General features: G+C 41.9%; 1 protein-coding gene across 1 annotated transcript in view; it reads left to right on the top strand.

Moving 5' to 3' along the window:
• The window catches only part of MYRIP (myosin VIIA and Rab interacting protein), a 273,298-nt gene continuing 268,747 nt past the window's right edge, over window positions 11,711–16,261 (top strand). The window contains exons 1-2 of the mRNA XM_021385994.1: window positions 11,711–11,931; window positions 12,636–13,355. The gene's annotated coding sequence lies outside the window, so the exon portion shown is untranslated. The remainder of the gene's footprint in view (window positions 11,932–12,635; window positions 13,356–16,261) is intronic.

Below are 16,261 nucleotides of genomic sequence, written 5' to 3'. Positions count from 1 at the left end.
ATGCACTACTCGCACAAGTTTTTTTTTTTTCTTTTTAGGGTTTCAGCACCACACAGTCATTTGTTCACTCCCCTCCTTCCCAGTGGGATGGGGGATAGAATTGGAACAAAAAAGCAAAGTAGAACCTGCAGGCTGAGACAAAAACTGTTTACTAAGATAGAGAAAAGGAAGAGGGGAACAAAAGGATAATAGTTATAACAAATATATGTATGTACGTAAGAAGTGATGCACAAGCAGTTACTCACCACTCGCTGACCAATGCCCAGCCAATGCCCAAGCAGCAGAAGGAAGCCCAAAAATCTCCTCCCCACTTTTTCCAGCTTTCCTTCTGCATGATATCATATGGAATGGAATATCCCTTTGGCCAGTTTATGTCAACTGTCCTGGTTCTTCCATCTCCCAGCTCTTTATGCCTACCCAGCACCTTGCTGGCCAGACAGCGTGAGAAGCTGAGAAACTGAAATGTCCCTGGCTCTGTACAGCACTGCTCAGCAACAACTGGAAACATCAGTGAGTTATCAACATCATTCTCCTCCTAAAACCAAAACATAGCATTATACCAGACACTATGATGAAAAACAACTCTGTTCCAGCTGAAACGAAGACGCTATTTCACCACATTCTGTCCACAACTGCTCTTAAAGAGATGAGCTGATCTTGATATCCCTTCTGCTATTATTGCCTTCGTGATATTTCTCTGAAGCCCTTAGCAAAGTTTTCAGTTTGCAGTGGGATTTTTTAAAAACAAAACAAAATACCACCAAAACCAACAGGAATACTGAACGTGTGAGATAGTAAGGAATGGAGCCTGATTCCAGCTGTGTTTCTTTAACGTGGGTTCAACTCTCCTGTCAGTAGCTGGGCTGCTCTTGATTTTAATAGCTGTCACATCAGGGTATAAAGATGACATAAGCTTAAAATCACATTCAAAATTTTAGTTCTTCTGTTGTATATCCTTACGGCTATTTTCACAGTACAGTTCTTATACACACTCAGAGATGTATCATTTATGGATTGAGCTTTACATTTTTCCTTAGGAAAATGTTGTAAAACATACTTGTGTTTGAAAAGGTGAAATAAAGTTTCTAGTCTAGGCTCTGTTTCACTAGAGACACTCTATGTGAGTGTTGGTGAAAACAGCCAAGTTACTGCTTTGACTTGTTGGCAGAGAAACTGTCTTAAAAGAGATGCTGAGAAGGAATATAATCTGCCTATTGCTTTAACGTGACCATAACTCCTGCCTGTTCAATATATGCTTGATTCCAGAAGCATTGCTGCTCTGGGTGCTGAGCTGCTGGCAGAGACATGACTTGTGGAAAATGCAGATCCTTCCTTTAGCATGAAATAAACCACAGCACCAACTCAGACCCATTTGCAGCCTATGGAGAAAAGTACTGTCCTCCTCAATGCATTTAATCTTAGCATCTCTCCAGCATCAGAAAAGGGTCTTGCTGTGAATTCCTGTTTGCTGTGGTGAAATCAGCATTGATGGGGACTCACTGTTTCAGCACAGAGCTCTGCTCCCAACTCTCCCCCACTGGTTTATGTCGAAAACATAAGAAAAAATATGATGGATGCATGCTGTGCAGAATACAGAACATTGCAATGAGCCCGCTCTTGCAGAGTACCTTGAGAAGGTTTCTCCTGCAATTGTTTTGTATGCATGTACTTCATGTCTTCGTGTACTTCCTTTCTCTATCTCTGTTTTATTTTTTTCTTTCCTTTTTTTTTTTTTTCCTCCTTCTTTTAAATGATTGCAGCTGCTGGTTTCATTGTCTCTGATTTTATTGTTTAAAGGTTGAACAGATGGTGATATGTCTATTAAATACTAAACTGTTCCATACAGGAATCATTATCACAGCTGAGTTGGCTCCTTGTAAGAGTGGTTTTATCCTTTTAAATAGATTAAAGGACTCAGAAGAAATTCACTGCACTGCTGGGTGCCTGTCCTGGGCTGAATGGATGGTACTCCTCTCTTGGCCAAAAATGCAGTGTAGGGGGATGGCTAGCATTGTTTGCTACAGATTTACCACAGGTTTCTGCACTCTCCGAGGCAATGCAGTGTCAGCACAGAGGGGCAGCTCAGCAGGGTTCTCTGCTGGAAAACGGCCCCTCTAGGATAAAAGCCCTGCCAGCTGCTGAGCTGCTTCCTTGCTGCCTTCACAAGGACCAGCTGGTCAGAGTTGAATGAGGATGCTGCTGAGAATCATGTTTTCCTCTGTTTAATGCAATTTTCCTTGAGGCTCTCTGCATTGGTTTGAAGAGCTCAAGGTCTTTGGGGCAGGCACTGTCTTCTTTCTGAAATTTAGAATATACAGTGACAGGACGAATGTGCCCTAGTTTCTCCTCTTAGTCTCTCATTGCTGCAATGCAAATAATTAGTAAGAGCCACAGAAGCTGTTGCTGAGTGATGCATTACAAAGCAGTTTTCAGTGGACCTGAGACGAGCTTCCTGTCTAACCACAGAATCATAGAATACTCTGAGTTGGAAGGGACCCATAAGGATCATCGAGTCCAACTCCTAGCTCCACACAGGACCACCTAAAAATCAGACCATATGTCTGAGAGCATTGTCCGGATGCTTCCTGAGCAATGGCAACTTGGGCCGTGCCCACTGCCCTGGGGAGCCTGTTACAAGCTGACTGCCTTGAAGAACATTTACCATCCACTATCTCTGGAGCAATTGGATCAAAACGTTCTGTAAAGTAAGATGAAGATGTTTCTGAAGTACAAGACTGTACTTTTTTCTAATGAATGCTGCCAGAAAGGATCTTGTTTAAAAAGAGAGATTCTAAATCTTCCCTTCCTCATCTTTCCTCAGTAAAATGCAGTGTACTCATGAGATGGTTAAAATATCCTTTCCATCCATTTCAAGTGGCACCACATGGCACAATGAATGCAGCTGGATAGCTTTATGTTGATGCCACGGCGTGGAAACATGTTTTGCTGGCATTTCACTCTCTGACAGAGATGAGATGTGAGACAATGGTTCTTCTTGTATTGCAGTTCAAGCTTTCATGCCAGCACCTCCCAATTCAAATAGTTCCAACACACTTCTTCAAATGCAGCTTTCACTGAGTGCTCATTTCAATTGTAATGCTCATGATTGTCTCTGCTGAAGCATCAGCCAAGCCATGCTATGCACTCTGTGTGAACTTGGAAGCACTTCTATCTGGCCTGGAGAAGCAGCATTTTTCTGCACAGCTCTTTTCAGGGCCTCAGCAGTGTAATGGTGCTTGTGGCTTTTTCCCCCTCCCTTCCACTACTGGCTGTTTTTATCAGCAAGCACTTTTTAAAACTTTACTGAATTTTCTAAGTGAATTGGAAAGTCCTTATAATAGGCTAACACTGTATGTTTCCTAAATACAACAAATGAAATTGCATTTTATCAGGTCACTGAGTTGGCTGTCTCCCAAACCAGTCCTCCACTGGTCCTGCTGAGTTGTTTTGCTAGCCATAAAAACATGGCTTTGATCTGCTAGAAAATGGCATGCTTACATGCCACGATGAAAAGGAACTGAAAAAGCTCCTAAGACCCAGCTTTCATTTGTAGATGTTTTACAGAAATCTATAATTCATAGAAAAAAAAAGCAGCACTGGTTAGATTACACAGGTGTTACAGCAGCATGCACTTTTCCTCTACTCATTACTTCAATTGCTCCAAGTACGATGTGCATCAAAAGGACCAGATCTCCCTCCAAGTGCAGCTTCAGTGTGAGTTATGAACTTGGGTAGCAGCATGGGCCTTGACTTGGCATGCCAAATGAAAGTTTTTTTTACTTGAAAATCCAAGTATATCCAAGTGGATATATCATTGGCAAGCTCTTTGGGATTTTTAGTTCTCAACTTTGGTGTGTGGCTTTACTATCTTGACATCCCTGTCCTATTTTCTGTCTGGGTCAGGCCAATAAAGGGTGTACTTAGCCTGAAAAAATTGTTATTTGAGGTGCTTTGAACATATTTTTAGTCAAATTCAGTCCTGCGGTTTGGATCTTAGTTTTCTGAAGCTGAAATGCAAATGTGGATTGATTGGTTGACTGCTTGGCTTTCTATGGCTTTGATGAAATTCAGCTAGCAATACCAAATGCTTTTTTTTTCTTCCCTCTACCATTTATAGCACAGTAAATTATATTGCTCTCCAAAATGAGAGCTCATTTCATTTTCTTCTTTATGCTTTTCTTTGCTGCTCTCCTCATGGACATGAGGTCAGCTTGGCTCCCATGTGGTAGCCGTTGGTGGTGGCTCCAGAGAGGACACGTGCACAAGCAAAGAGACACAAGCACCCAGTGTCTTCATCCTCATCAACTTGTTATCTCTGTTGCCTGTATGCTGTGTGCAAGTTACTACTCTGTTTCCTATTGTTCACAGATATAGGCTCAACATCCTCTGAGTATATACAGTGGTAAGAAATCTTTTTTCAGGATGTGTAATTCTTTCTGACTTTTCTACCCTTCTAGAGCCAACATCACTTATTTTCACTATATTGTTTATTTTTTAAGTTTATAAAGAAGTTTCTCAAATTAGAAATAGGAACTAAGTTCTTCTTGCTCTACACACTTCTACTAAGCAGTCAAACTTTAAGCAAAACTAGTCTGGCAGTACAGATCTTGTTATTAAAGCTCCTGAGGGTCACTAGCAAATGTCAGAGGAATAAATTGCATCCTCTATTGATAAATGGCATCTCTATGGATAGTATAAGCTAAGCAGACTATAATACTTTTATTTTCTTTGCAAGAAAAGTGAAGTGAAATGAGCATTTTTTTTTCCATTCTCAGCTTTTCTTAGTTCAGTGTTGAAGGCTAAAAATTCAGTCAGCCATTTGCTCTGGCAGAAAACTTCCTGAGATATCACCATTCTTTGAGTCATATTTGTGTTCCTGGACTTGCCAAAGAGATGAGATGTTAGTGAAGGCTTCCTAAAGCTGGAAAAATAAGTAACTGCAGCTGCAGCAGGAACAGTGGCTTGCATCCAAGCAAGATGTTCATGCAGTACTCCACACTCCCCTCTTCTGCGTGGTCCATCTTTAATATTCAGTAGTTGGTACCAGCATATCCATAACTCCAAGAATAAATGCACTGTGATGCATCAAAGCCTTCTTCACTGTACATACAGTGATGTTATGCTTTTAACCAGGAGATGGATTCATTGCAGAAGGTCAGCCTGAAGGAAGGTTTCTTAGATGCTGTTACAGGAAGTATTCCAAGATGGGAAGAGTCCTGGGGCATAGTGTGATCACCACAGAGAAGACAACAGCCACTTCCATGGCAAACCTGTAACCTGTGTAGACGAGCATGTAAGTGAAAACGTTACCTTGATGAAGAGTGCAAAGCGGGCTGATAATGGAGCTCACCAGCAGATGACACCAGCTTCACTGTTGCGCTCAAATTCACTCAACCTCTCTAATTCCAGGGAGAGAAACCCAGCCTTTCTTGCTCATTCACTCCTGGGAGTCAGGATCTGGGCTGGGGAGCTCTTATCTAGGTGTCTGAATACTGCCTACCCCAGTTTTGGAACTTACATTTGTTCTTCATTTTCTCTGGTAATGGGTAGGCTGTCTGGAGCAATGCTTAAACAGGAATATTTAAATGGACTGTGCTTTGGTCATTTTTAAAATCTACCTGTAAGGGATAAGGTTTTTCCCCCCTGTCATTACACCCAATCACGTGACTCTTCTCATGTTTTGAGAGTAACTCATCACTGTGATAGTCTCCTCTATTTTGCTGGCTTAAATGGAGGAAAGATGAGCCCAAGGCACTGCTTCTCAGTCACGCTCTTAAGATGTTTCATTGGCGTAATGTACTGTAAAACATATCCAGAGAATAACGATGACAAGAATCCTGAAGCAGAGCAAAGCAAAAATCTTCATTGGCTGAGATATAGATCAGATTTAGTTCCACTAGTCTATTTTGTCCTCAAAGTGGCCTGTAGCTTCTACATTTTTCTTATGTTAATGATACGATAGAATTTTTTTTTAACTGTCATGAACAAAAGGCTTTCCTTTGATCTGTATCAAGTATCTTTTTCTCAGACATCGTGGTCCAGGTTACCAATTTACTTTCTCCTGTTTGAATGAGAGAAAGGCTGCATGATTAAAGGACTATATTTTATTATAGAAGGAAGAATGTAGCAGATCGTGGAAATCTGGGTTTTTGCTAAATTCACATGAGAGTGCAGCTATTCATATTCCTGAAAGACTGTCGCCAGGGGCTCTCTATCCGTATAAAGCATAATGAAGAAAACCAAGCACAAATACACAGTTTCCCTTTTCTGTGACTTTTAATCTATTTGTTTGGGATATGGGAAACAATTAGCGAGAATCTGGAAAGAGCATCAGATTTATCACAACGTTTCTCAGGTGCCAGATGGCTTGTTCTCTTTGCCCATTTCTCAAATACATTGTATTCTAATGTGGAAATTCATGCATCGTCTTCATGCAGTGATGGTTATTTTAACTGTTAAAGCCACAGGTGAAGTCTTTTTTTTTTTTTTTTTCACTTTACATGCTGCTTGCATTCCACTGCTGGTAGTGAAAACATTGGAGATATCTCCTAGGCAGCTGAACATTTCTCTTATTTCTTATCTGAAAATGACAAGCCAGGGTGAGGTCAGAGATTGTTTGAATTGGCCTTTAGAATGAAGGATCTTCACACACATAGTCAGAATTCTCTTCCCATTTATGCGAGGGAGATGGAAAGGTTCATATGACCTGGCTGTGTCAAGTGGTGAAGGGGAACAGAGAGTATTTTGGGCTGCAAAGTACTCTATGCAGTCCAGACTCAGAGAGGTTTTGATTTTAATCTGAATCCTTTCATTTGGAAGAAGCTTTACAAATCTGATCAGAAGTTTGTTGATATCAGGAGAAGCCTGTGAAATACCAATAGCTGCCCAGCGTACAGGCAGCAGTTACAACAAATTTTCTGTGTTAGTGTACTTGAGACCTTATCTTTGATCTTTCCTTGCTGGGAAAGAGAGTTTGCCTTTCCCTAGCTCTGCCCAAGCCCTACTCAACTGCTCAGTGCCTCCCAGCAGTGCTCTCTGCCAGCTCCCTGGGACACTGCTGACACCAGCAGGGCACCCAATTGCTCTGAAAAACACTGCACAAGCTCCAACTACTGCTGACATGGGTTTAGAGGAGTGCGAGCAGCCCTGCAGGGCTATGGTTTGTCTGAGGAGGAACGTAGAGCGTACATTATGTTGAGGGAGGAAGGCTGGAGGTAACATCAAGTCTCAGCAGGCTGCATCCAGGGAGGTGTTAGCACCGTGACCGACTGCCTCAGCCTTCATGCCCATGCTCCTTTTTGCATAGGGAGATGCTAGGCACCCTGTCAAGGCATGTCTGAGCACCCATCTGTGGTGCTTTTGGAAGAAACCAGTCACAACTTTCCCAGGTTTGGTGTAGGAACCTTTCTCCACATTTACTCTTTCCTACCTTTTTTCTGCAGCTCCTCCACTTTCCCAGGCATTGTGAATTTCCCATTTGCTTTTTGCTCGTTTCTCAACTTGTCTCTTCAAATTCCTTTCGTGCTGCTGTTAGACGTAAAATAATTCTGGGCAGGAAGTGCACCTGTCTGATGTGTTGAAGGAGCGGCTCTAATTATGTGTGGCACTGTAGCACAGTGTAGGATAACTGCTAGAGGCAGATCTTCTGTATTGTAGATACATTCATGATCCTAAATCTGCAAGTGCCTGTAATGATAAAAGAAGCAAACTTCAACAAGAATTGATGATTTTGGTCAGGAAGGTGATTGACTGACATGTCAATCATGCCTGAAACCGCCACCTTCTGAGCAGCTGTATTCAGCCCGCAAAGGACTGTGGGGTCTCTCTGACTGCTGTCTGTGCAGTTATTTTTAAATGTGTGATTACTTCCCTGTTTCCCCAAAACAGACAGTGCTGGACTATCAGTTAAAATAACATCCAAGATTTATATAGATTTAAGAAGGCAGGCACATGGTTATCTCATCAATTTAAAATCAAACCAATTGCAAATTGAATTAAACCAGTTATGTTTCACATAGATCAAGGCTCACGCACTTGACTTGCCCATGTCGTTGGCTGAACTCATCCAACATGATAGTGTGTATGTCTCCTTCAAAATCGAAGTTTAACCGTTCTGATTCACAGAATAATATAATAGCTCGAGTTGGTAGGGACCTTAAAGACCATCCAGTTCCAACCTCCCTGCCATTGCCACCCACCAGACCAGGCTGCCAGGGCCTCATCCAACCTGGCCTTGAATGCCCCCAGGAATGGATCATCCACTGCTTCTCTGGGTGGCCTTTGCCAGTGCCTTGCTACCTTCACTTGGAAGAATTTCTTCCGATTTAGATTAGATTAGATTTAGATTAGTTACCCTCTTGCAGTTTAAAGCCACTGCCCTTTGTTGGGTCACTGAACTCTCTGATAAAGAGCCCTCTCCAGTTTTCCTGTAGGCCCCTTTAGGTACTGGAAAGCTGCAGTGTTGTCTCCCCAGAGCCTTCTCTTCTCCATACTGAACAAGCACAGCTCTCTCAGTCTATGTCCAGGGAGAAGTGCTCCAGCACTCTGAGCATCCTCGTGGCCTCCTCTGGACCTGCTCCAACAAGACCATGTCCTTCTTATGCTGGGGGCCCTAGAGCTGAATGCTGTGCTGTAGGTGGGACCACATGAGGTTGGAAGAGGTGGAGAATTATCTCCCTCACCCTGCTGGTCATGCTCCTTTTGATACAGCCCATTATATGGTTGACTTTCTGGGCTGCAAGTGCGGGATTCTGGCTCATCATTCAACAAATGTCTGTCCACATTCAGTTCAAAGACATGTCCAGAAGGCCCCATGTGGCCTGATGTCACCTTCCTACACTCACAGGAAAGTGGAAGCCTGTGTATGATCTTCAACTGCAGCCCTGGCAACTGTAAAAGCAGGAAGACAAGACAAATGGACTGTGCTCAAGGCACAGTGAAAGCAGACTGAGATTACTTTCTTAGGTGATGTCCTTCAAACAAATCTCTTATTTAATGAGAAGGGTACTGTAGTTAAGGCCAGAGCTGGCTGTGGTCAGTATTCAGATAGCAAGTTCTTCCTATAGGTAAAACATTTTGTGATTCCAGTATGGGACTGCTACTTGTCCATGTGTGTATGTATGCAGTTCTTATGGTGTGCACACAGGCTGTGTGTGAGTACATACATGATACCAAATGCTTTGATGCTACACTGAATAATATTTCCAGCTTGAGCTGTGGAGTCTGAGGCTGAGTTTAGCCAAAACCACAGCCTGGACCACTCCGGGCAGTGCTGCCTAGCATCAGAAGAGCAGCTTAAAAGCAGCTTTCTAACAAAGCTTTAGTCATGTGAAGTTAATTTAGAAGCCAAGTTCATACAAATAACTCAAGGTGGATAGAAATCAGGTGATTTTGGCCCCTGCTACTTGTTGAAGTATCTGCCATGCGTATGTTGTCAGTGATTTCCAAGATTGTAACATAAAAAGTGTACAGTGCTGGTGACAAAGGATATTGAAGGAGCCATCAGCTCAGCAGCCAGCTTGAGGGGTGCTGCTGCCCTACATTTACCTGCCACAGAGTAAGTAGGGGTATGGGATCATTCTGGTTGTTGCTGGATCTTTTGCACATAGCCCTAAATCAGTAGACTTCTCTGTATTTGTACTGGTTTGACAACTTGGCTTCTGTCCTCACTGCCTTTTCACACATCATAATATTTCAAGTCACAACATTAGTTGTTGGGATTGTCCTTGAGTGGTACCAGAAAATGAGTTTATTTTTATTGCTTCATTTTTATTTCCCTTTGGAGGCTCATTGGCTCTGCCTTTGCTGAAGAGTGCATGCTCAGCTTGTAGGACATCTATGTATTGTGTGGTAGCCTCTCAATCCCATTTTTTAAATACTTTTGGTTTCAAAAAATTTTTGCTGCCTTCCTAAGCATTTTAGGATCAATCCTGGCTTCCTCTCCAGGTCTCAAGACTGGGTAGGACCCCACCATAAGGTGAATAGGAAACACTCAGAAATGCTGAGAAGCAAGTTCAGCACAAGCATCATAGCTACTATAGGTTTCACTCTTTGAGATTACTTGCCTGATATTTAAAAGTTTTAATTCTCAGGTCAAGATCCGAATTGAGCTCTTGACCACTTATGCCATACTCGCTCTCAGTAGTTCTTTCGCCTTGTGAGAAGAGCAGAAAATAGAAAAGTTTCCTTTCAATGACATTATGCCTACCCAAATATCCATAATAGGATTTAATAATTTTTTGTGTTAAACTCTGGTGCATTGCTGCCATTAAACAACTGTCCTGTTTCATGTCCAAACCAGTTCTGAATTTCAGTGATGGATGGTGTATTACGTTTTTATGTACTGTATTCTAGCCACAGACTGTAAATCCTGTGCAATCCTTCTGGTGTGAAAAGCACTAGGTAGCGAGGTGTGTGAATCTTTTTATATAATATCTAGCTGCAGTTTTTACTGGTTTAGATATTCGTATCACATTGGCAGACAGACATTTAGAAGGGAGGCTTCAATTCAACAAAATTAGTAGATGTCTGCCCGCTTTTGGAATTTGCATCACTTACTGCTTTTTGTATTAAGGAAGGTAGAGATTTTTTAAATTTTGTATTAAATCCTGTTCCCTACCATGGCTGATATGCTTTGGTTTCATGCTGCTCATTGTAATCTTATTTTTAAATAAAACTGAAAAGTCATTAACTTCCTTCTTTGTCCCAATGAATCCAGAGGATTGGGAAGGATAATTAGATCATCATCCAGAAATTATCCGAAGAGTGGCATTTCAAAAACAAGTTACCAAAAACAGGGTGTCCAAGGAGTACTGTGATGTACTGACAATTGATGCATTTCCCATGTCAAGCATCAATTCAGTATTAATCTTTCTTGGCAGACAAAAAGCTGTCGTATCAGGAAATAATTTTCATTTGTGTTTTGAGCTCCCAGTTCTCAGAGCACATATGTGCATATTTCGGGTATTTACATTTAGTGCCAGTAAAATTATATTATCTTTCACCACATTGTCAAGCCACTATTAATTTCTGGTTAACCTTGTTAAGTGCAAGAGAAAGAATAGCATTATGGGCTGAGAAAGAACTTCACAGCCAGCAGCAGAGGGAAAGAAGATTATCTGCAGCTCTCTTCACATGGCCCTGGCATCTTTGGCAAAGCTAGAAGTACCAGTGTGGTTCCTGACTTTGGTTGGTTTTGTTGGAGGTTTTTGTTTGTTTGTTTGTTTTTAAAACAACAACAATTAAACATTAGTTTTAATTTGTCAAGCTTCCACATAACATCAGGGAGCTGTCATGCAAGGTGTTGTGTATCTTAAAATGGAATTTTAAGTGGAATAATTATTGGAGGTGACTTACTGAGATACCCACCTCTTAAAAGAAGGTACAGCACTGAGGAAACTCCCAGGGTAGAATGCAGCGAATATGCAAGGATTCTGTTCCATGATAGCTCCTTAAGCAACATAAGACCTGCAAACCTCAGTAACAGCAGGGGAGCTTCGAGAAGGACAACTACTAGAGAGAGTCCAGCATTGGTAATTAGGGGTTGGAGCATCTCCCTTATGAGGAAAGGCTGAATGACTGGGATTTTTCAACCTGGAGAAGAGAAGACTGAGAGGAGATCTTAACAACACTTATAAGTATCTAAAGATGTCCTGTTTCCTGCTGAAATGGTGTTAATAGTACACTGATGTTTTGGTTGTTGCTAAGCAATGGGCAGGCACCTGGGTCAGGCCAGGCTAGGCTGCTCAACAGGAGAGCACTGCTGCCAGTGAAGCACCATGGCAGGGCACAGGGAAGGGCAGAGCCAGGACAGCTGGCCTGGATTGGCCAGGGGGGTTATCCTATACCACCTGACATTATGTGGAAGGCTATAAAGCTGTGGGGAGCTGACCAGAGGAGGGAGCAACTACTCAGGGATAAGCTAGGTGGATGGTGAGTCATTGTATTGCTAGCTGAATGTCAGTCAGCAGGTGGCAAGCAGGTGTTGGCTGGGTGTCAATCGATGGATGGTGAGCAGTTGTGTTGTGGAAGTTTATAACTATATATACTTATATAGTTATCACTGGTATTTTTTTTTCTTTCTCTTTTCCTTTTCTATCTTAGTAAATAGTTTTATCTCAACCCATGAGTTTTATTTTGTTTCCAATTTTCTCACCTTCCCACTGGGTGGGCAGGATGAGTGAATGGCTGCGTAGTGCTTAGCTACCTGCTGGGTTAAACCACAGCAGTCCTACTTGGCACCCAACAAGGATCTCAAAGGGTTGACATAACAACAGATCTGACCAGAGCATGTTAAAACAAAATTGTTATAAATGTTATAGTAGTTTAACATTTGCTAACCACGATGTTATTATTTAGAGCCTTACTTGCTATATATTTTCCCTGTTGTGGTGTTTACTGTCTCTAGGGGCTAGATTATCAATTTTCTGTACTGTGTAACAGTGATCAGGAAACTAATCTGATCCAATTTGTACTCAGTATTGCAGTCATCTTTATACTTTGCGAATTATATCTTGAAAACTATTAACAATTGCCTTCTTTATTTTGTCCCCTTGGGGAGTTCAGGCTATGGGAGAGATAATGGGCAGCATAAAACTAGCATGATCCTATTGCCATGTCTCCTGTCTGTGTTTCAGGTTTTGTTTAAGGTTAAACAACTATTTAGGAACTCCACCCAGAGATCTGCCCAAGGTTGGATAATTATGAGTGGTAGAGTGTGTGGGATGGTATGAGCAGATACCTGGAATGGTACCTAGAACACCTCCAGCATTTTGGAACTTCATCCCAGAATCTTCATCCCAGAATCTTCATCCCAGAATCTTCATCCCAACAACTGCAGAATTTTGAAAAACTAGCAAAATATTTGCAAAAGGAGTGCTGTCTCCTTGGTAATTCTAGAGAGGCACATATTGCTGCAGCGTGTGGGGGCCTGACCCGTGCTTAATGAGCCCTATTCAATACTGTTCAGCACCCTAAAGGGGAAGAGATCTGTAGAACTGATGACAGTGCAACAAATCCTGTGGTTGCTCCAAGCCTGCAACAGACTCTGTGCTCACTCCAACTGTCACGACAGGTCCTGCTGGTGTTCCAGCTCCTGTGACAGCCCTGCAGTTCAACCAGAGAACAAACTTGTGCCAGTACCATTTACCCCTATACACAAGACCAAAAAAATGTCTGCGAAAGTCAGCTTGTTTAGTAAGGAAACACCTACTAAGGAGGAAGAAGATGAGTATGAAGTGGGGCCATCACAGGAATGGGAGGAGAAAGAGGAAGAATTCAAGAGGAGCCAATCACTGTCCAACCTAACCCTATGGGTTAGCTGTGAGATATGCGAAAATACTTCAGCTGTCATCCAGGTAAGCACATTGTCATCTGGCTGCTCTGATGTTGGAATAATGAGGACTTAGTGGGCAGCAAAACCAGACAGTTGGGATACCTCAATAGAGAAGAGGGTATTGACAAAGCAATCAGAAAAGAGACATAAGACTTCAGTCCATAGAGGCGGTTCTTGTCAGCTATGAAAGAAGGAAAGAAGTCCCTTCAAGGAAGATCTGGTATGTTACCCAGGTAAATGGAACACCATGCAGAAAGGTGTCCCATACCTAATGGAATTAGCTGTGCTGGAGGTGATGTATAATATTGACCCAGACAATGAGCAGTTATCCCAAGGTCTAAATGATGTGAAGTGCCTGTGACCTATGTGGTAAAAATCTGTATGGAGTGCACCATCATTTATGCCAACACACTGGCAGTAATAGCCTGGAAAGATGATGAAATACCAACAGTGGATGCAGTGGTTAGCCTACTCTGTCAATACGAAGAAAATCTCCCTTTCTTTCTCTGAGCTTTTCCTGTGGAGGAACTGTACCAGGAGTTCCAGCAATTCAAAGACAATATGTCCTACTCTCCAGCTGTTTGGACCAGTATCTCAGCTATTGGAAGGAAGTGTTCCTCTGCTCTATGTAGGGGATATAGTGGATACACACCATATGTAACCTTGTGGTTTTACCTGGGTGACCATGGAGAAAATAAGTGGAAGTGGGATGGAAGATCCACCTCAACCTTAGAGGCATGGGTATGTGAGTTACAAGGAAAAAAACAATTGCAAAATGGTGTTCTCCCAGGAAAATGGCCACTCCAGGCCATGTGGAACATGGGCAAATTACTGAAGTAAAGACTAACGTGAGCCTGAGACGTGAGAGCAGGAGCATCTTACTGTTGAAGGAGTGATCTGAAACACAGCAAGCTGTTATATGCAAATGTGACTGACATATTTGATCTTGGTAATTACTCAAGGCAAATCAATGCGTTTAACATTCATAGCTTGGGCTGTACCTCGGCATTCAGTAAACTGAATTTAGTTGGTATTTTCATAGGACCTCCAGAGAGATGAAGTTGAATTTATTTCATTATAGTTTAGAAGAGTACAGAGAACTTTCTGAAATCCACTTAGACTGTCATTCTTTAACTTATTTATATAAAACAGGTTTGCTTGTAGTACAAAACTGGGAATGATTTTATCTACTCTACGTTTCCAACTTCAATTTTGCTATAAGAAGCACGAAACCATTTCATCACTTACACTCATTCCACTGCAGTGATATTTGAAGATCATAAACCTCACTCATTTCATTCTCATCTAGCACAGTTCAGGAAATCCAGCTCTTTCCTTTCTTCTGCCTGGAAAAACTTACTTTGCCTTTATTTATTGTAAAGATTAGAATCTAAAACATCTGTCTTATTTCTCTTTAGAGTCAGAGTGGATAGCTGAATGGAAACAGTCTGCTTCCCCCTCTAAGACTGTATGAATCTGGCTAATCGGCCTCCAGCAAATAGCTGGGGATGCTGCCTGGGTAATACTGAAGCAGTGACTGGCTGGGCAACTGCCCAGAGCTGTCTTATTAGCATGCAGGAACTCTGCCAACATGTAAAGAGGAAAAAACCTGGTCATCAAAGTGTTTTTTTAATTTGTTTGGCCTGATTGGGTTGTTGCACAGCAGCACACAGCATAGCTGAAAGAGCAGGGACAATGAATTTAAGATATATTAGCTGATGGTAACCAAAAGAACGGGAATGGCTGCTTCAGGTGCAGCGAAACTGTCTTATCGGGTATTAAATTACAGGCATTTTATTATTATGGAGTCTAGAAACTCTCCTCTTCCCATTAGGTTTGGGTGGAGGTGCACTACCTGTGCCAGGGGGTGGGTGAAGCCAGGGGGGAGTGCAGGTTTTGGAGAACGGGGACCTGATAAAAGCAGCTTGGCAGAGTGGGCCTGATTTTATCTGTGATTTTTCTTCTGTGGACATATTTTGACTGCATTTTAGAAAGCCTGTGGTTTTACAGCTTTGGGAATGATATTTTAAAGCAAATTAATGTAACAAGGCATGGCTATGAGACCCATTCACCTAATTCAGCATCATGTAAAGAAATGTGTATTTACTCATCTCCTCCCAGTACTGAACCAATCCTCTTTGAAATGACTCCCTTGCCCCAATTTACATGTCCTTGTAGTTTGCCTTCAGCATTTGACCACCTCAGATTTTAATTGCCTTTCTCTGGATTTGTGAACAGCAACGTGTTTGTGGCCAGAGGTCAGTAGCTGTTATTATTACACTTGCTGATGATAAATGAAATGTGTTCTCTTCTTATTAGAAAGGGTTGTTTTATCTTAAATGTAGTTTGTGCCACAGCAGATGGCAAGCGGCAGTTACAGGTTTTATTTTAGGGAGGCACAGGCAGCCTTGGCTTGAATAATGAGCGGAGCTACAGTATCTTTCATCGGTATTCATCATCTGCCTACACCAAAGGTGACACACTGAAAGGCCCATGGGTAGCACATCTAACTGCAGCTTTGTCTGAAATGGCTGCAGTAATGGGGTGGACATAAGAATATGCAGCTTAAAAGGAAAAAAAAAAAATTGGTGGTATGAGGGAATGGGTCATCACAGGGCAAGTGATTTGAAACTGAGTCACTTGGTAGCTATGAAGTTTTAAGAGACTTGGGTTTCTTGGGATCAGTAAAGGCTCAGCCCAGTCTTGCATTTTTGTGACTTCCTAATATATTGAAAAGATTCCCTTAGGGCGGGATTGACTCTGCCATAGTACAACTCATGTTTGATAGCAGTATGAATCAGGAGGACTTCATAAGGGAAACTATCTCTTGAAATTAACAGTTAGTGTTTTGTTATTGTTATTTATTGATGTATCTCTACAGCTAAGAATCTAGAGCTTGGTTCTTACAGAAAAAATTGATGTTACAAC

The sequence above is a fragment of the Numida meleagris genome, chromosome 2, assembly GCF_002078875.1.
Source record: "Numida meleagris isolate 19003 breed g44 Domestic line chromosome 2, NumMel1.0, whole genome shotgun sequence".
Taxonomy (NCBI): Eukaryota; Metazoa; Chordata; class Aves; order Galliformes; family Numididae; genus Numida; species Numida meleagris.
This window is presented reverse-complemented; position numbering and strand designations above follow the sequence as displayed.